The sequence below is a fragment of the Varroa destructor genome, unplaced genomic scaffold (genome assembly GCF_002443255.2).
Source record: "Varroa destructor unplaced genomic scaffold, Vdes_3.0 BEIS01000001.1, whole genome shotgun sequence".
Taxonomy (NCBI): domain Eukaryota; kingdom Metazoa; phylum Arthropoda; class Arachnida; order Mesostigmata; family Varroidae; genus Varroa; species Varroa destructor.
In genome coordinates this window covers 37,013,692-37,034,095 of record NW_019211454.1, presented here as the reverse complement: position 1 = coordinate 37,034,095, position 20,404 = coordinate 37,013,692, and the positions used below count along the sequence as shown (strand labels likewise).

At 42.5% G+C, this 20,404-nt stretch overlaps 3 long non-coding RNA genes across 3 annotated transcripts; 2 read left to right on the top strand and 1 right to left on the bottom strand.

Annotated features, from left to right (window-relative positions):
* The first annotated feature begins 4,323 nt into the window (after nt 1-4,323).
* Nucleotides 4,324-7,036, top strand: LOC147758594 (uncharacterized). Its single transcript, XR_015323722.1, has 3 exons — nt 4,324-4,749; nt 5,702-6,126; nt 6,900-7,036. It is a non-coding gene; the product is annotated as an uncharacterized LOC147758594 (long non-coding RNA).
* Nucleotides 7,037-7,829: 793 nt separating this feature from the next.
* On the bottom strand, nt 7,830-11,379 carry LOC147758593 (uncharacterized). Its single transcript, XR_015323726.1, has 2 exons — nt 10,622-11,379; nt 7,830-9,583 (listed from the first exon to the last, which is right to left on the bottom strand). It is a non-coding gene; the product is annotated as an uncharacterized LOC147758593 (long non-coding RNA).
* A 21-nt stretch (nt 11,380-11,400) lies between these two features.
* Nucleotides 11,401-17,998, top strand: LOC147758592 (uncharacterized). Its single transcript, XR_015323712.1, has 3 exons — nt 11,401-11,842; nt 15,634-15,720; nt 17,438-17,998. It is a non-coding gene; the product is annotated as an uncharacterized LOC147758592 (long non-coding RNA).
* Nucleotides 17,999-20,404: the final 2,406 nt, after the last annotated feature.

Genomic DNA, 20,404 nt, shown 5'->3' with positions numbered 1-20,404 from the left:
GACCGAGGCATTTAAGTGAATATTCCACTCGTCATTGATGCTATACGTAGCCAATCTGTATCCTATGTATCAGCAGCGCGCCATCGGTCAGGATCCAAAATGTGGGCCTTTAGCTGCAGCATCTTCTATTAATGGTACCGCTACGCACAGAAAGAAGCAGATTAGATGTGGTTTATTAAGAAATTGTCGTTCAACATCCGATGGAATAGCAATTGAAACAGCATAAAAAGAGAAAACCAGACTATACATATACACCCTTTTGCTCGATGCTACGTATGAGCGTGCTGACTTTTAGGAATGCTGTCTGACGGCCAGTAACTTCGTTTGGGGGTTTATGACTAGTGCATGCACTATTATTCACGAGTCATGGTGGTGTTAGGTGCTTAAGTGTGACCTCCACATGGGGTTCAGGTCGGGGAGCTCACGATACCAATAAAGATTTGTTCACAAATCTAGCACCCACACAAAAAAAGCAGGCCAACGAATGCGACAAATTTGGGTCGCTATGTCGATCAATGTACTAGTATACCTAGCCGCAGCCGAGACTTGCAGCCCCGTTAAGCATTCATATCTACACGAAGTATCGCCATTTTACTTTGATAATGCCGAAAGCATTCGACAGACTGACGGTTCCGGTTTGGCTACTCTCATGCCCAATCAAAAGAGGATAACCAATTTCTTGCGGGGCAACATTATAGGTTCGTTTAGAGTATTAAAATATAAATTGCAAAATAAAAGGTTCTAGAGTTTTAGAAGCTATTTTAGTCTCACCTCATATCCAACCTTATCTCATTATACGATTCTTGCACGAAGCATTTACGTGCATTCGGATCCTCTAAAGTGACACCTTCCGTACGTATGTGTATAGCAAGACGCGGTCCACAAGCATATGTCGGATTAGAATTTCTAAACGGTCTCGTCTTTGAGGACGGTGTACATTACCGGGTCAGCAAGGGAACATAGAGATACACATAGAAAAGGCAAGTGACCTCGCGTGTATGTTATTCCTCTACGAGAAAGTTGAAGATGAAACGCAACATAGTTGGCGCCATCTCGTTTTAGAAATAGTTCACTATTTATTACGCACTGCACTCAAAAAAATCAGTACTTATGCAGCAATCAAAGGTCGTTCTCTTGTGTTGTTCGTATGCAACGTAAAAGTTAGGAACATATTGTCGCAAGTTTGTCATTTTCCTTCGGTTAACAGTTTAGTCCGACCGATTTTAGCGAGTAACTGGCGTGGCATCTATAGGAGTGCATTGCCAACAGCTTTGATGAACGGGGGTTCACTAGCCTCTCTTACATTGACATTCTCTCAAGGTGTTCATCGGTATAGGAAAGATGTTTTAGCACAGGCATAGTATGTTTCTCGCCTCTTTTCCGTGTTTATTTATCTGGTCGAGTAACTAAACTATCATTGCGATCGATCAACGTGGACAGCAATGGTATGTAATAAATTACACTTTACGATAGGGTTTCCTTGTTGACATCCGCTTATGCATGTTCATATCTAATATATATTCGATATAATACGTAGCAGGCTAGATAATCACATCATGGGCATAGAAGCACTATTTCGAAAGCGTCAGTTATTGTCACTCGGTGGTAGGACTCCGTCAGAGCATCGTTACATTGCAACGTTAAGCTAATCATGTAAATGATTCATAGTCTAAACATAGGTTTTACTGCAAAAATCACCCGACATTATGGCATTCGGTCTACTAGCATTTTAGAAGACAAACTATATAGGCTGTTCGAAGCACATATGAACATGTATACGGATAGAGAAAATACACAGGATGACATGTACACTATAGTGCCTATATAACGATACATTATACGCGTAGCATACGTACATTAAACGTACGGTCTACGGAACTTAAATGCTTTGAGCTTTGTGTTCAGAACCATCGTTAAGCAGCTGTACGCCAGGCGGCTGTTCTTCGGACAGGCCGCGGCCGTTACGGCAGCTGGTACAACTAGTTAACATGAAATACATTACTTGACTTCTTCTAGTTGGACTGGACGGTTATTCCATTATTACAGAAGTCCTGCAAAAGTTCTACCACTTGATAGGATGAGGGAGATGAGCGGAGGAGTGAGGGCTAACAGGTCCTCGTGTATCTATGGATGTATATGCAAAACGGTCAAGGCATTGCATCGACTGTCTGTTCTGCATATTCCGCTACGTCTTTTCCATCTAAACCTCTTAAATAAAATTGCTGTTCCTCGCGTTAGTTAGCTTCAACGTCAGTCACTCGACGGCGCGTCTATCACTACTTTCCCGAAGCAGGCAGTTGTCGGCTTCATAGTGCGCCTACATACATTACGCACGTTCGCATACCTCTGTAAAATTGCGATTCCATCTCCTCTAAATTTATGTTTTGCAGCTGACTAACCGCCCGGTTCTCATCCAATAGTGGCGCTGCAGTCTAGTTTTTTTTGTCCCGAATTCATTGAAACTCTGAGTTACTGCACAGCGGGCGATACAGCGGTCTTTGCAAAATCGTCTCAGAGCTCGTTTCGACTAAAGTAAGGCGAAACGGATGGCGTCTTCTCACATGAACCTTGTTATTTTCGCGTTGCCAATTTTCCGAAAAGTAAACGACCAGTACGGCACGTATTTTGGAGGTGTAGAACTCTCGAATGCGGGAGTTGAAAAAGGGTGAAAAACCTCAGAAAACGTGTGTTTCATTTGGGAAATTGCTTTAAAGTTTAAAGGCCGGTCATACGCATCAACTACAACGAGCGATCTAACGGCGCGTACGCATGCAACCTACAGCGTCGCCGTTTTGCGTGCAGGGGGGACGGTCGGACGCAGATCGGTGTCATGGAAAAATTTTGTTCAGAAGCAGGAAGACTGGAGATCTGGACTATATCCATGGCCGTCTGCATCTAGTGTAGACAATGTATGTTCGCAATACGGATTGATGCTCCCGTCGGGCGACAAAGACTGAAAAAGGTAAGCAAGGAAGTAAAATGCGGACCACAAAAGTGGTATTTCTATAATGGCTCCGCAGAGATGCGCGCTGTGGATCGAGTTCCAACGAAAACCAGGTAGTTTGTTAATTCGTTGTTCTCTCTTCGGCAACGGCTGAATGCGAAACAACTAGCCAAAGCAGCAGCAGCAGCGAGTACCGCAGTGGTAGTCGTTGAGTTAGCATAGTTTGTAGTTATTATTTAGTAATCAGCACAGCTCAACGAATTGATCGCTCGGACCGAATGTCTGGGTCCACTAAACGAGCCGACTGTCAGGACCTGTATATTTAAGGCACACGCTGACCGTCCACGGTGACGGCGTGCCGATGATGCCTCGAATAGAAAACCAGACATGAACCGAGGACGGAGACACAAAGTGAAAGAAGCGGAATGATATTCAGCAACGAACAGAAACAAAGATACGAATGCTAACATCAGCTTCTGCTTGAGTTCGCTAGTCAAACGTGCCACAAGCCAACTGGGCTGGGTGACTCTCGTTTTGCCAATAAAATTTTATGACTTTAATTCGCACCTGACGGATAGAATGACCCGTGGCTTGGCTGTCTGTCTCCGCATGCGTCCACCCAAACTAACCAGCCAACAAACAACTCATCGGAGCGACTGATCGATGACGACAACGACGCCAGTCCATGTAAGTGTGTCCTTTTGGCGTGTAAGTGAGCGAGGGCTCTATCTTTACTGTGGCTCGTCAAGCGTCGAGATTTGAATATCGAACCTTTAATCCTAAAGGCTGTTTTGCCTGGTTAGGGAACCCCAAGGCATAAGTGACGACCATGTCGTCGTTGTTGAAATTATCGGCGATGCTTTTTATCCTCTCATTCGGAACCAGCAATGGCCGCTGTGGCAACAGGCGTAGCAGGGACACGTTCGTCCTTTGTCATTTTGGGCCTCCAAGGAAATCGCCGAAAATACTTACGCTCGCGCGTACGTTACCCGAGAGACAAACTAGCTTTCAAAACCGACTCAGCAGTACAGGACAGAACGGATGGTAGAATTTTTTATTTCATTATATGTAGTTACATTGCTACAATTATTATTGTTCGTGTGGCTCCATTGCGCGCTCTGGGCACAGCAGACGTAAAGCTTGACAAATAAACAGCACACGTATATAAATTTGTGCGTTTACGAGCAGATATTTTGAAACTTCGAGGGCAAGCCATCTACATGAAAAACTAATCAACCAAATAGCTACAGAGATCTGCATGAAATTCGATGAGGCAAGGGGCGTGCCGTACAAGTACAATAACGTGGCGCACAACACGTCTGCTTGTATACCCATGCCGAGATGGATGAGCACTTGCGCACAAAAGAGGGATGGGAAGACGGCAGATATCGGCCAAAGATGGCTGATGCTCATAGGAGGAAAAATAGCACCAGTAGCAGGTGAATGGATAAGGCCAAAAAAAAGTGAATTTTTTTCTATAAAAAGCCACTGGCCAACTTTCAGGCAGGTTGACGGACAGACCAATCGCCTACCACTATTTATTATTGCCTTAAGTGGCTAGCAGTGTCCAAGCGTACCATATCGTGGACACGTTATATCTATGACATTCAATCTCTTCGCTTCTCTTTTTTCTATGCTGAATAAAATAATCGTCTGCTAAGCTCCTTTTGCGCGTAGAATTTCGGATTCGTTTCGGAATAGTGAAGACGGACGCAATAATGCGCTCATCCGTCCCAGATGAAGGGACGAGTAAAAGGGATAGAGTGCCTAAGGCGGCGAGCATCTTGGAAAGGCAGCAAAAACAGGTACGAACGAATTTTATAGAATGTACAAATATAAAGGTAACAGGTGCTGCCTTAGAGACAAAGTTAGGACAGGTTAATCATCGAGTATATAAATACATGTATATGTGAGATTTAAAATTTTTTGCTTCATCGGCCTAAAAATAATTTGCGTTTGCTTTCCATATTAGCTAAGAAAGATATTTTTATTACATGCAAGTATATGCGAAACATTTATTATGATGGTAGTGCAAAGAGGGTTGTCGCTGTGCCCAAAATCGGTAAAATATGGTAAGCTATCTGAGACAGAATTAAATGATACCATATTGCGTATCAATACCTATTTCTGCGTGGTTCGTGGATAGGTATCAATATTCAATTGGGGGAAAGTAGAGAACAACTAAAGAGCTATCTCAAGGTGTTTCCAGAGGCGCGAGGCCCAGAATGCAGACTGATGAGCGGGGTTGTGACACCTGCACAAATAACATTGCACCGAGTTATTTTCCGAACTTCCATTAACTAATTATCAATGTTTCTGCAATTCGCAAAGATGATACAACCGACGGCTAATATAAATGACGACAATTATATGTACACGTGTGCATTGTTCACGTAATACGTTTTTAGTCGTAGTTTAATCTAATCGTGGAAATCCTACTCGTGTTTATATTTGTATGGCAAATTATAGTCGTAAACATAATTAATTGATAATTCTCTGCCTTTACAAGGTTTGTTTTTCTTCTCGATGCATAGCAAGATGTACGGTTAAACTCGTCACGAACTTCAGTACAATGACAAGCGTGCATGTTAGTTAATCAACGTACAGACGACTATTTTTCACGTGTGACCCCTTGAATGATAGCAGGTTACAACTGCCGTTCGTTACGTGAAGCTGCAGCGTAAATTAAATTTCCCGTTACTGAGTAGGTAGGAAAAAGTCGACCCGTTCACTTAGTGTGAAACTCTCGTTCTACAGTACGTCAACAACAACATCATGAGGAAGATCATCGTCCTGTTGGAGGCTTCTATTGGTGAGACAGCTGTTGTGGGCAGCCAGCAAGAATACGTCTTATGTTATTGGCCTAAAGCCATATCTATGTGCTACACCTAAAGCGTTTGCCTACGTAAAGCCCACTTCGGTAGTTTCGCCTGATTGTGGACGAAAATGCACGATAGCACTAGCAGTAGTAGAGCCAGTCGTAGGGTGTGAAGGCATAGCGGCTGTGCTTGTTCGTTATGGGAGAGAATGTCCATGAATCTTCGTGAAGGAACAAGGAGCAATTTTCACACCTAGTTAGAAAAGGAAACCGGGTGGCGACGACGCTGAGGTGCTGATGTGCGAAACAAGAAGTTCATACAGTGGTCTGGCCTAAGAAGACAAACGAGAGGCAGGTTTCAAAGGTAGGCGCAGATATCGACAGATATAAGGATAGATAGCTATTTGTAGGTAACAACTGACATAGGATGAGGTGCTGACGGCGCTGCCGAAGTGTGAAGTTAGAGGTGTGAAGTGACTTCGTTAGGTGGCTAGCGCTAACAAGATGTGAACGTTTACATCCAACTCCCCCTCACTCATTGCTAGAGCTGAGATTACCCCCGGCAGCGGATCGCCCTCATTTTCAATATCATCATCAGCTGTGGTAATTTCTAGTCACATAGTAGCTGTTTACGTCGTCATCAACTAGAGGGCGTTGCGCGCCTACAGTCACGCCAGTGCAGGCTGCTTAGGCTTTTTTTTTTCGGTTTGTTCTATAGGCTATTATTACTGATGTTTATCTGTGTTTGCAGTATCGTTTTCTAGTGCGAATTACGAAGTGCTTTAAATTATTATAACTATCTATTGAATACGACAAAGCGGCTCTACAACAAGCGGCAGCAGACGCTTAGGGCACATGGGGCAATTTCACTTTTTGCTCCGTCTGTCCCACTTTTAGCGCTAAACATTACATCGCTTTCAGTTAGGTCTAATATTGTATCACTGTAATTAGTATACCGATCCATGCAGCAAAGCTCAGCTTTGATTTGGTTTTATAAAGACATCTATGCTCGCTCCGCCTGTAGTTGTAGTTCTCGCTACTGCTGCTGCTGCGACAAAGATGACCTACATAATTGCAACGGATCCTCTCTGTATTAATTAATATGGCGTTGCCTAATGTTAATCATCCTCTTTCTAGATGTTTCCTTAGCGAGAAAGCCTACCGTTCAGAAATAGCCCGACTACCTCGAAAATCGGACTAGGAACGAGCACGCACTTATACACAGGCTCACCAAACAAGAATGAATCTATCTACGTTGTCATAGCCGACTACATCCGCGTACGAGCGAGCGCATTGAAAGCTACCGCAAATAGATAGGAGAGCGTAGTCAAACGCAGAGACGGCTTGTTTACGGAGCGTTGATTCTAGTAGCGACAGAAACAGCACCAGCATTAATCGCTGCTGGAACCGCAGTGACATTTCGGTTGGCAGTCGGACAGTGGACTTTCTACAAGCCGACAGAGCGAGACTGAAGACACGAAAGGAGTTTTGTTGGCTGAACGAAATGGGTGGCATAGAAAACGACTCGCCAGCGTCTGCAGCGCCGCCATCGACTAGGTGGAACTAGCAATGGCGGCGCTAGAAGCCGACATAACATCCGCGCAGTCGTGAGTTGATCTTTCATGGCGAGGCGTGATTGTAATATGTGTACCGAAATAATAAGCATGCGAAACGGTGTACATGTACATGTTCCAAATCCTGTCGCAGCGACATATAAAAGGGTCGCCGTGCTTCGATGTAACTGACTTTGTTTTTGGTCTTGCTCCATTGAAAACGTTTTCGTCATCTACTTTTCCTCGGCTGCGACCAGCGAGGTTAAGATCGATCATGCTATTGGCTGCGCATAACGTAATAGGTATTCAATCGAGCTAAAAAGATGAGTCTCCGCTTCTAGCAACGCGTACGGTTCTAATCGGCGGCGTTCGCGTAGAACTACTTCCCAACCTAAGAGACTTCTAGGATTAGGGTTTTGATTAGGTCCTCTTTCGTTGTTTAGTCGTATTCGTAGAGACTTTTTTTTTTTTTTTTTTTTTTTTTTTTATATATAAATAAAAGCTCGCTACAGAATCTGTTTTACCTGAGAAAGCACCTTCTATTTACTTGACATGAATGCAGCAGGTGTTATCATTGGCTATACATTACCAACAATGGGTATTACTGTGTAGACGCGTTCCAAATCATCAATGTTTGCTCTAGTTAGTCTATTTCTTTCCAAAAGTGTTTGGTCTAATAGCTAGAGTGTTCTTTAGATCTACGTTTTACAAGCGCAGGAGTTTAAAATATGCTCCATTGTGTCTTCTATACTTCCATTTGTTCGTGTATCTATGCTTAGTTTTATATCAATTACCTCTTACCTTATTTTCCTTAATCTATTTTTATGGCTATCCTGCGAAATAGGTTATTTTAAGTATTTTGTTTTCGTTCTTTCTGTATTTAGCAGGCGTGCTTGTTGGTCGGCAGACCACTATAGGTCATTAAGGGTAACGTGTTTGCCAACACCAGTCATATGGAACCGCAGTGGCATTTCCGCTTCCCACGCGCCCTCTGAATAAAAAAAAGAGCTGGCAGCGTAGAGTTGCTGAAGATATTAAACGGGCCACACGAGTTATTATTACAGGCCGCCTAGAGTTTTAAATGATGAAATTTTTTTGGCTCTGAAATGAAGTCAACTTCACCAGGTGGCAACTATACTCAGCAGTAGTCTATATGATATATTGCTTCTGGTAAGAGATAGAGGCCCATACTAAATGTCTCCGTCAAAGCCAGGTATATATGGTACGATGCATGATTTAGTATCTGCACGCCGATACACCTGTTCAAGGATGAACCTTCCAGAGCAGTCTTGGCCTAGATTTTAAAAGGAGATACTTTCTTTTATGTGAGACAGATGGCCTCATCTTTTCTTTGCGTTCAGATGAAAATGGACAAACTGCAAAATTCAAGCACAATGATGATAGTGGCATATTAGAAATGATTGCTCGAACGCTTTAAAAGCGACACGATCTCTGTTGGGCGCCGAAAGGGGCGGCACCTGTCTTGGGTGCTTTATGGTCTTCCCAGCGTTTCCTTTTTCATCATCGATTGCTTGTCGTTGTGTCTAATGCACCAACGCCAAGCTTCTTAGATCGAATTGTATTATTTGTGTGAATAGCGCCGGACGATCGGTGTTATCCAGTATGTGACGTCTAGCTTACTGTAGAAGCACATGTGCATATGGAATATTTATACACGCATGAGTAATGTATGTAGATGGAAGGTGGATTTGATACAATCAGTACAGGCCGTGTTGGGGGGTGGTGACGCCCACGGGGCGGCCGCAACGTCTGGCCGTGACTTTGCTGTCGGAGGCTGCGAAAAGAAACAGTGACATGGAAGCAACCACGAACATAATTGTTGTAAGTTTATTTTGCAAAAAAAAAAATGTATATACTTCATCTTCTTCTTAGAAATTATAACGGTCTACAAGTTCTATTCCGTTTATACCGTTCACCATTAGCGACAACTAGGCTAGCAAACTGTCGGATTTTCCCGAGTAGTCAAATGTCATACAGAACATACAGACATATGCATTTATAGGTTGCCCAAACCCTCAATATATAAATATATGCCGCGAACCGAAAACAGCTAAGAAAGAGAAACTTAGTGAGCACAGATGCTATAAAACGAGCCTGGAAGAGTTCAAAGGCGGCCTGCTGTTGCTGCAATTGTGCTTGTTAGGTCCAGTAGACGAAATGAATCAAATCCACCAGCAACGAAATTGGAATAGGCAGTACAAACCTATCTGCCATAGCATCACGTACTTGGAAGCGTCGTAGTCGTCGCTGTAATGAATCGAAACTAACTGATTTTAGGGCAGGGAAACGGCCTTCGTGTCCATTTCTCTGAAAGCTGGGGACTGTCTAATGTCACTAGTAAGGACCATTAATGCATCTTCCTGGACTAGCAATCAACGCCGCTTGTATGAGCTTATAACGTTATGGAGGGATGTGGTTGCATATCGCAGAAATGACGATGGACATACTAGTACCACTCATAATTCGACGTGTATCTCTCACGCCGAGATTTATTTCAACTATAAAATTAGAATAAAGACAGATAGAAATTTTTACTAGTAAATATACAGTCAATGGCTCTATATGACTATTTTTTGGCTACCATACATAGAAATATTTCATCTATCTTTAACGATATGGTCTATGAACCTAGGAAATCATACGCCTGTAAAATGCAATGTTTAACTAAAACTTCTAACTAAAATGTTTAACTAAAACTAGCTGACAGCTATGCAAGTTGACCTAAAATATAAATGGATTTACTAGAATTTTGCGTGAACCAAGTTACTGTTAATTGCTACTAAGTAACTTCTGCGATCATCACGATGCGATCATTGCGTTCGACTCTCGCGACTGCGCGAGCTCATCGTCCAACTTCATCAATAGCATTATACGTAGACAGATGTTTTACGAAGCTTACAACGGTGCCTTCTGCATTGCATTAATTCTAATCCTCTTATGGAGCTTCCATATAGCGCATCTTCTCTGGTAAAATACAAAACGAAAGCGCTTAAATCAGAGTCTATGGACAACCCATATAATAGAAAACCAAAGTAGTATATCTATGAATTAGCAGTTTTCTTCTTATCAGTTATACGCACGAATACTACTTCATAAACCGAATCACAGTGTCATGGTGATGTTTGATTTGAGCGTCTTACAGCGATCTTAACCTGCCTGTACCAAAACTAATCTTTTCTATAGCCTTTTTGTGAGCCTTATGGTGTAAGCCTTGTTATGCGACACGACATCCTGACGACCTGTGGCAGGGTACACTACCGCCACCGTAGCCGCAACGGCACTCACCTTGACAGGCATTCGGCAATCGTTAAGTCGACACTGCAGTAACGGATGGAGCGTAGAGTCAACGAGTGGGCGACGGTGGATCAGATAGAAAAATCGGAACGAATGAAATCACGACACTGTCGTATATCTTTTGCCTTCATCGTTACGTTTATATCATTGTCTGCGCTCTTCGTTCTCCTGTGTTTTGATAGGTTAGCCCACGGTGACATCAGAACGCTATAACGATACCGCGACTAGTGCTGCTGGTGTTGCTAAGTGTCCAAGTATATACGTTTGACCGTACCACTGCAGCTGCTGCTATGGCACCAAAATTTCCATTCTACAGCTGTTGCGTCATCGTCGTTGTCAACACTGCTTTCGATCGTCCCCGTTTATTTTCAAAGCGGACGTTTTTCTGAAATCGACTAGTGATAGCCGATATTCTTCTATTCTTCTAGGTTCCTCTAAGGAGTAGCATAACGGAGGTTGGAAGGACGAAATGAGGGTGATTAGTGGACTTGCAGTTCTAGCACGAAGAAATGGTTAGATATTGGTCACTTGCGGCTATTTGTAGCGCAGTCGCCACCGACGATCTAGCCGTTAACAGGCTTCCGTGCGCCCTCGTTCGGTGCACTATCCCTTTTACTAGTTTCACTTACTTAGCGTTCGATACGTCTTGCTGAGAGCGCCGGCGGCTCTCGCTCACTTGCACCACGGTGATGCCAACGCTACCGAGAATAGAAAGTACAGCTTTTCAATTTGCTCAATAAGGTATATATGCTCTATAAATGTAACATTACCTTTATTTTGCCCAATGGCGACGTTCTGCGACGCATGCCCGTGGTTTCGAGATCGGCTTGTCGGTATGTCAGTGGCTCTGCCTGTCAAGTTCCGTCTGTGCTTGCTAACCGGATATTTATGCTGTCAATGATGTAACGAGAGTAGGACGCCGAGTTGTTAAACATGGCAGGTCCAAACTTATCCGATGCGCAACAAAATGCGAGCAAAGGCTCGTTCGCCAAACCACGAAGCCGCTAAGTGTATTGGGCTATTGTGACTGTCGACTTGGTGTCATTGAAGCTTTTTTTTCGCTACTGCTGCTACTGTGTCTTTCTGTTACTGGGTAACCTCGGTCGAGACGAACCTCTGATTCTTAAATCGGAAGCAGTCTTCTACCCTTTCTACTATTTCATCTAACAGGGCACTGCAGCTTATGCTTCAACTAGTAATATTCCTCATTATGTGAGTGTCTACATTTTGATAACTAGATATTCGCTGGATTTTCTAAATTAGAGTGCATGTTTTCTATGTTGATTTACTAGCAAAGCTAGACTGAAATGAAGCTCAAATTTTCAAAAATTTAAAGGAACAGGAGCTTATTAAGCTTCTAGTTTTTTTGTTAATTTATCAAGGAACATCTAGATATTCTGAATATATCTAAGTATGCAACGTCTTATATATTGTTAACTTTCTTGGTGAGATTAATACTCACTGAGACTAAGAACTTCCTTGCTTGCCCAGAACCGACGGTCTACATCATTACCAGTTGCCATGCGGCTTCTGAAGATTCCGGGGAATATTTTTATAAGAGAAAGCGCCAGATATTGATTAGAGTTTAGATTCGATAACTTCTACTCTCCAAAAGGCCATTTCCAGTACGTCTGACTTTTTGATTAAGGGTTGTTTTAAGGAGGGTGATCAGATTCACTTGTTAAACCTGCTAGAAATTTTGTTCGGGTACAGCATTAAGAACAACTCAATATTCACATGTATATATCCACTCTGTAGAAGGCTCAATTTATAAACTCTCTTTTTAATTTCGTGATGCATTTATGACTTTTATCCCTGCAGGCTAAACAGACTTCCGCCTTTTTTTTTTTGTTACTGAGGCCCCCATTGCCCGAACCACGTCTACACACAGAACAGATTACAATATTGAGTACTCTGTAGAGCACTACTTAGAGATATAAAGGTGCCTTTTCAGCCTGTAGAAGGTCGTGCTAGTGAACGTTTGCCATTAACAAAATTTCATCATTACATTGTCACAATTCATTTAGATTATCGGCAGAGATAAATCTCCATGCGGAGTTTTTAACATTACTTACAACATTTAATCTAGATCAGTTTACTAGCTTTGAAAAAGCAGTATTCTTTATTCCAAGTTCAATAGTATTACAGAGACAACTTGTTGTATCACTTTACGGTTAAAGTTAAGGGCAGTGCTATAGTTAGCCAGAAGCTTTTCTCAAGTGTTCTATTGTGTAACGAAAATTGCCGGAGTAAACGGGCCGATTGTTTCGAGTGTCAAACGGCAAAGTTGACGGTATCCGTTTTGGATATTAAATGGAGTCGCTCGATCTACCGATCTCACGTGATACTGCCGACCGCCGAAAAAGTCTGCCATTGTTCAGATGTCCTGTGTGACGTTCTGGTACCATATATCCATTGTTTTTAACTATATCTTTCGCCTGATACACTCATATATATAACAAGTTTAAAGCGCCAATGGAGTTGTCTGGTGTTTGACGTTCCTGTACGTGCCACTGCCAGTAGTGAGTTGTCCTCATCGTCGAGTCCACATCATTAACTTACTTTGTAAGACTCTTCCCATCTTCGTATTGTCTAGCATGCGATGTAAATCCACTTTTGACGCCTACGTTTCTATGGCTATGTCGCATTTCAGGGATGGTTCTTCGTTCATCCATGACTAAGCCTATTTTGATTCATACTTAGCTCGTTAAATTTGTTCGTGCCCTATCAGTCTTTCAAGGGTCCTAAGTTATTGCTGATTTAACATCATGCGTATTCTGTAAACGAATATACGTTTGTCTTATCATCACCCGCTTGTCGAAAGTACGCCATTGCAACAGACCGGTTAGGCAGATATTTTCAGGGCTAATGTATCTTGCAGAGTTCGTGTACGTTGACTTGGTTCTTTGATGACACCATGGGAAATTCGTTAAGCGTTTGGCTTGAAGCTTGTTCTTTTTGAAACAGTTCCGCATTCCCTCTATGATTCCCGTGTCTCTGTCCAGATATGGACGCGACAGCGGATATAGTGTTGGTTTAACCGATTCCATTAGAATCTTTTCACTCGAGTCGAACGCGATCTTATCGGTTTCAGCCAGCATATTGTTAGATGGGTTTGTTAAATCTGCTCATATTAGACCTCCCGACTCTTCTAATTTCACTATGACTGTTACCGATTGCGTCTGGCCCAGAGAACAAGTACTGAAAATGGTGTCAGACAGACTCTACTTGAGATCACTTGAGGATTTATTTTAATTCTCGCTCGGTGACCCGTATTCCAATACGTACTGCCCCGACTCGAGATAGCGGATTGTTTCTGTTTCTTTTGACAATTCAATGCCCCTGCAATTTCGGCCAGTTATAACTTCACACCTGCAGGACGTTATTTCCTAACATGGTTGTTTCTTGCAGTAACTGTCTTGAGCTCGAAATGACTTGGCTTGCATACATGTTTCCAGAACCTGGAAGCTTAGGTCACTTTTGACTCAGTGGCTTTGACGACAATAACGCGGCCAAGTGACGATTGTGTTGGCCGGTGACTAATCATAGTTGTCTCCCAACTCTGCTTGAACGTTAACTTAATTGCTCCCGATTGCTCCCCGACAGAGAAATTGATTGAAAATCCATTTCCATTGGCCCATATAATTCAATGGCCGGAAAGCGAACACGGACCAGGCGACTCCAAATAGTATTGATGGCTAATAGGCCAATGTTGTGCCAATGAGGTGTTGATCAGGGATCTCACTAGCCAATTGGCCAAATACATGTTTTCGCCTACCCTATAAGAAAAAAAATCCCTGTTACTTACGTAATACTTGCCGCGTTCAGTGAGTAAAAATCTTATGAATTCTTATGAATAGGATTGTATTGCTAAAGGCCTCCATTTCAACCGAACACTTTCTTGAAATCAGTGTGTAAACATACGAAGTGCGCTAGGTAGAGAAGCGACACTTAGGTTGTTTTTGTTCCTTCATATTAAAAGGCGCACGTTTGCCGAACGCGAGCTTCTTACATGAATCAGGGTAACCTATGGACTGGCAGGTCCAAACAGGACGTCTGCCGATTCCGCTTGGTTGTTCGCTTTTATTTTGAGCAGTTGAAACTTTTTGCGGAAGAAAGGGCAGCAGAATTAACTTCACTGATATTAGCTATAGTACAAGGCTAAGCAGTACAGGTGATTAGATGTTGGAAAGAAAGTCTGTACTTTTCAACGATTAGAAAGTAACTAAACAATAGAGGAAGTAAGATTTAAACAAATCATATATATGATTTATGATAGTTAAAAAATGTCGGGTTTCCGTTGTTCCCTTGTTATATGTATGTCTGATACTACCGCACTAGTAGCAAGCTGAACAGGAATATTCTAATCTGTTTGATTCTATATAGATTGCTCCGACGTTATTTATTCTATTCAGCGTGTTACAATGACGTCCATGTACAAATCTGATAACTAGCGAATGTTAATTCAGCTTAGTTAACTTACCTTTGTCTTATGACTATACATGATTTTATCCGAATAAGTTAATTAGCTAGAAATTTCTTTCAACGTATAAGACTTGTTGACTTTCAAATGGGAACTTTCCAAATAACACTAAATGCTGCTAAAAGATAAACTGTACGGCAGTTATGTATATATACGGTAATGTAGTGATAATGGACGTTGACGGCTTCTACTCAGTATCAACTTGACTTATACAGTAATTAAGTTAGTTTAAAGTTAATAGCGACCGTATACTCAGTAGTCAGGCTTCGGTCACAAGCACCCTATACATACGACAAAATAAGCCGACTTTGACTATCCACATTGACATTCTTATAACGTTTCTTTGTTCGTTGAGTCAATAGTTACTCAGGGTATTGTTTTAAAACGTACCTGAAATATAATAAACACTGGTGTAAAAGGAACGAACATGAGACAGACATATCTTATTCTGTCACACTCAATATTATATGTCTAATTATCCTTGGTTTTTTCTAAAACCTCTAATAATTATCGATTTCAGAAAATGTAATGGCTATGTATCTGTCGACGATAACAATCCATAGACGCTCTCCGCGACGAGTGGCATTCTTCGCATGGGACGATTAATGCAAGTGATTATTAAAACATTCTCATTTCAACCCATATAAATGAATCTGCATATTTAAATACATTTCTCGAGTTTCGTTCACCGAAGGCCTGAATTCTTCAAAAAGGTTGCCGCCGCCGACACTCTAACGTACGTACGTACGTACGTACCAGCGACGAAGGAGCCTTCAACAGGCACTTGGGCCTAGTGATAAGTGGCATAAGCACAAAATATGCGACAAAATCTTTGTCATCCGTATTCCTTCGCTGCTTTTACTACACAAATTGATAGTGTCCTGTGGAGCCGTCGTCACTGCTGATAGAGTCTACGGATAGCCAGCTAAAATTTGGCGTTATGCAGACAGGCCAAATGCCACATTACTGCGACGCTTTGGTTCTTATCTCCTAACCTATCTCTATGTATATATATGCATGTATGTATGTTTATATATGTATATCTTTTCACGGTTCCGTGGAGGACTGTGTTATTAGACAAGCGATTTGCGTTCCGGTCCTTCCTACGTAGACATACAGAGTGTGAGAGACCCAGAAAGAAGGCAGGACGAAGAAATAAGCCAAACCGACCGTCCCGCCATAGCGGTCGGTCATTTGCGGTGCGCGCCGTTGCAGTCGCGCTGGATGTCTGCTACAGGTACTTGAACGATACGGTACGATTCGATAGTCGACAACCTGTTCAATCAAATTGTCCTCTGTCTATACCTGTTCACCTATACAGAACGGCCTATTAGAGGGGAGCAGTTTTGAGCCGATAATCAGCCGATTCAGAACTGCGATACCGTTAGATGAAAGATAAAATCCAGTGAAAGCCGTAAAGGGTTCGTTTGTTGGCTTCAGATCTCGGCGGAAAATAAAGGCCATCTGGTGACAATTGTAGCTTAACTGAAGAACAGTAGAAAAGCGATCGGACGATGTAACAGTTCGCTGCAAAAGAGTCCCCTTCGCTAGCTTTCGACCGAATTAGTCGCAAACATGAATGGCTAGCAAATCTAGTCGTTCAATGCTGCGGAAAAGGATACTTGATTCCGTGTGTAACCAGCCTCTCGGCCAGCGTGACCATCATCTCGGAATACGTAATGAACGACTATCATATGGCGATATTTTGGCGTCGTATTTAGTAGAGCAAAATACTATTAGAGGCCGTAGTTGATTAACACAATACAACCTAGTACTGACTAGCGGCAGTCATAGACACAGAGCCCCTCGAAAGTTCCGTAGCACAGCCAAATGGAAAATCAAGAAGAAAGGAATTTACCGAGATAACAACGGATCAGAGTGGGGAAATATATTGGCGGAACTATACGTTATTTAATATTACGTCGTCTCAAACGTTGAACCATAGATCTAGCTCCTTCAACTAGATAACTCGGTCAACTAACCAGTAACGCTATTTAACGATAATTTAACGCAGCAGCAATATCTACCACCATTTTTTATATTTAGGTATTTGTAACCTGCTCTGAATCCACCTCGTCAGACGTTACCTTGACTAGAACTGTATAGAGGATACACGATCTTTGATGACGATGAGTTTTACTAATGTTTTCGTTTATGAGCGGGGCAAACATGAAAACACCGTTCTTCGTAGCAGACGATTTTTAAGAAGATACTTTTGATTCCATTAGAACAATCTGCTATGGAATGTGCGGAGCATTTACGAAGCCCTGCTATCTTGATAAAAATTGAAGTTCCGATAAAATTATCAATATATTTTTCCACAGGTGACATCAGTCCATCAGCCAGATCGAATACTTCAAGTAATACGCTTACTCGATCTAGACGCCGTCGACGACAGTGGTCTTTTCAGGCATTTTAGCGTTGTCTAACTTCAATAGTTGATGTCTGCGCCGCACCTTACCCAGTTCACCATGCCAACTTTTACAAAACACTGATTGAAAACAATTGATAGTAGTACCTTACTTCAAGCTATTCACTTCGACATGCAGCCTGAATTAGCCGTAGGACTCATAATCAAAATTAATCTAATTCTATTACTATTAGGATAAATGTAAATACAATGATGAAACAAGCTCTGAATGCTGGCCAATAACGGTACCGTACCTTGGCACGCCGACTACTACGTGACATGGCAGCGCATCTTAGCTCTGAGTAGGCGAAATTCACTGATACTAAGGTAGATCCGATGAAAAAAATAGGTCGATGCTACACCAACCAGTACAGATTTGTCGCATGGCCATATCCATGCGTGTCAAAAACGCATAAATACAATGAGCAACACCGGAATAAACGTGGTCTTTTTCCAACTAATAAGCTATGAGTAACGGCGGTTTCTCTTTATTGTCTCCCGTTTGTATTTGCTGATAGTCCGTTGCTCTATATCGATAGGCCGCTCTCTTTTTTTGTTCTTTAAACCTGTCGTTATCGTTTCGTCCTTATCAGCAAACCTTACTTGCCGCTAGGGCTTTGAAGTGGACCCATTGCACTTTTTATGTGAAATGCGGATAACACTATTTAGGATGGCAGTAGCGTAACAATGTGCGAAAGAAGATCGAAGCAGATAGAGGCTTAGAAATAACGACTGTTAAGTTAACTAACTAAGCATTTATTTCAGAGAAACAGGCATGAACTAACATGAAAGGCGGAAAAAACGTGAGGCAGTGGTCAAAAGAGCGCGGACACGACGTAAAATATTAAACTTCGTACCGTATTCTTTATGAAATGTCATTTTGTTTTCTCCACATATTTTGCTGTTTAAGAAAATTACACGCTACCCCCGTTGAAATTTGTTATCTTACATTTTCTTTACCCGGAATAATTTTCATTTGATGAAATATCGCGACTGTGGCATCCTAAAAAATGTACATACGCTTCAAATTCGAACTATACTTATATTTATTTACAAAAAAATCACTGCCTTGAAGAGTTTTTTTTCTGGTATCGTATACAACCTTTGTATGTATTATTATTATAGTATTAGTATTATTATTATGTATGTATTAGTATGTCCGTAGAGAACAAAATATATTATTTTGCTGCTTTCGCAGCAGTTGGGCCGGTCAGTCCAACTGAAGGCCAATAGTTTAGTTAGACTGCCCAAATCGAACCTTAGTAAGCGTGCTAGGTGATTAGGATTTCAGAGTAAGATCTGGTACAAGGTGTAAATATCGTAACGTATCTATGTTAACTCGCCGGACCAGGAAGCTTTGAGGCGTATGGCATAGGGGTAGCTGAGTGGCATATTATGCGTAGGGACGGAGGCCAGTTGGCGATTCGATATCATAACTGTGCCTTGCCCTTCTGCGAAGTCTCGCCACGCTTGCCGTAAATAGCCGGAAGACTAGGATAAATGGCAAACAAACAAAAGATGATCGAACCAGATTGGAATGCATCATGATTATTTCTTCTGTTCCCCCTCGGTTACCATATTCTGTCTTCCAGTTGTGCCATAGACCCCGTCGTTGTTGGTGCCTTCGTCTTTTTCTCCCATCTTCCGAGCGCAATTTATTGTCCATCGAAGGTCCCGTCTCTCTCTCTCTCTCTCTCTCTCGATTTCGTCATTTTCGCCCACACAACTTCATTTTCCCGCCTCTAGACAACATCACTTTGCTCGGCTATCCTGCCATCCTCTGCCATAGGTAGTATAGCGATGCCACCCGCATTGCTTGTACCTGCTCACTGTTGTGATTTGGCGGGCTGGTGCCACTTACTCTGTATCAAGCCAGCTACAATTACTATACCGTTATCAACTTTGTTCACGTCCACTTCTCCGTTCCCTTCAGCCGCTTTATCTCGTGTCATTTCTTTTCGTTCGTTGGCTGGCTCCCGGGCCAGCGACTGCTCCCTACCTCACTTCTCCTCACATTGGCATTCTCAAAACCCCGTTTCGGAACTGCTACAAGCAAACATCACATTCATGGACGCGCCAGCTTTGCCTCGTTGCGTTCAGTCCGTCTGTATTTACTTTGTAGGTAGAGGAAGGCAGAAGGATTTTTAGACGATTTTCTGGCTGCTGTTGTCGACACCGTCCGTAGCGTAAACAGCAACGTTTTCGAGAGAACCCATTATCGAGTGGGTGCAATTGTGCTTGGGCCTACATAGAGGGCGCACAGAACATACGAACGAAAAAAGGGAAATAGCAGCCAGCAAGAGACAAGACACTCCAAAAACGTAACAATATTTTCAAGTTCTATACTGTCGTGCCTGTTTATCTTTGTCGACTTGTGTTAGCTCCAATCCCATACGGTGAGTATAAAGCGTCGAAGATGAATTACAGCATCAACGTGTTGTTTACGGAGCGAGGGAATCATCGACTGTGAGCCTCTATCGGATCCACACAAGTGTGCAATGGCAGGGAAAGTCAAGCTATATTCGCTCCTCGGACAGGAGCGACTAGTTTATACTGTGCACAGAAGCCTAGAATGTTAGAAACAAAGAAAACTAAGGTACTGTTTTGTTCTTGCGAAGCGTGTCACGAAGGAACCCACCACGCGCACATCGTGACCCGTCTCCATGGTGTCAGTGAAGCTCCAGACGACGCCAATATCTCAGGTGTCATTCAGAAGAGCTCGTAACAACAGGAGAGAACAGCGTAATACTGATGAAAAAAATCTACTTGAATAAAGAGAAAAAGAAGACATTTCCTGCGTGCCGGCAGGGGCTTCCTAGAAAATACGCTGCTGGATTTACAAACTGCCACATCTCGGACCGAAAGGAATATAGCCCTGTAA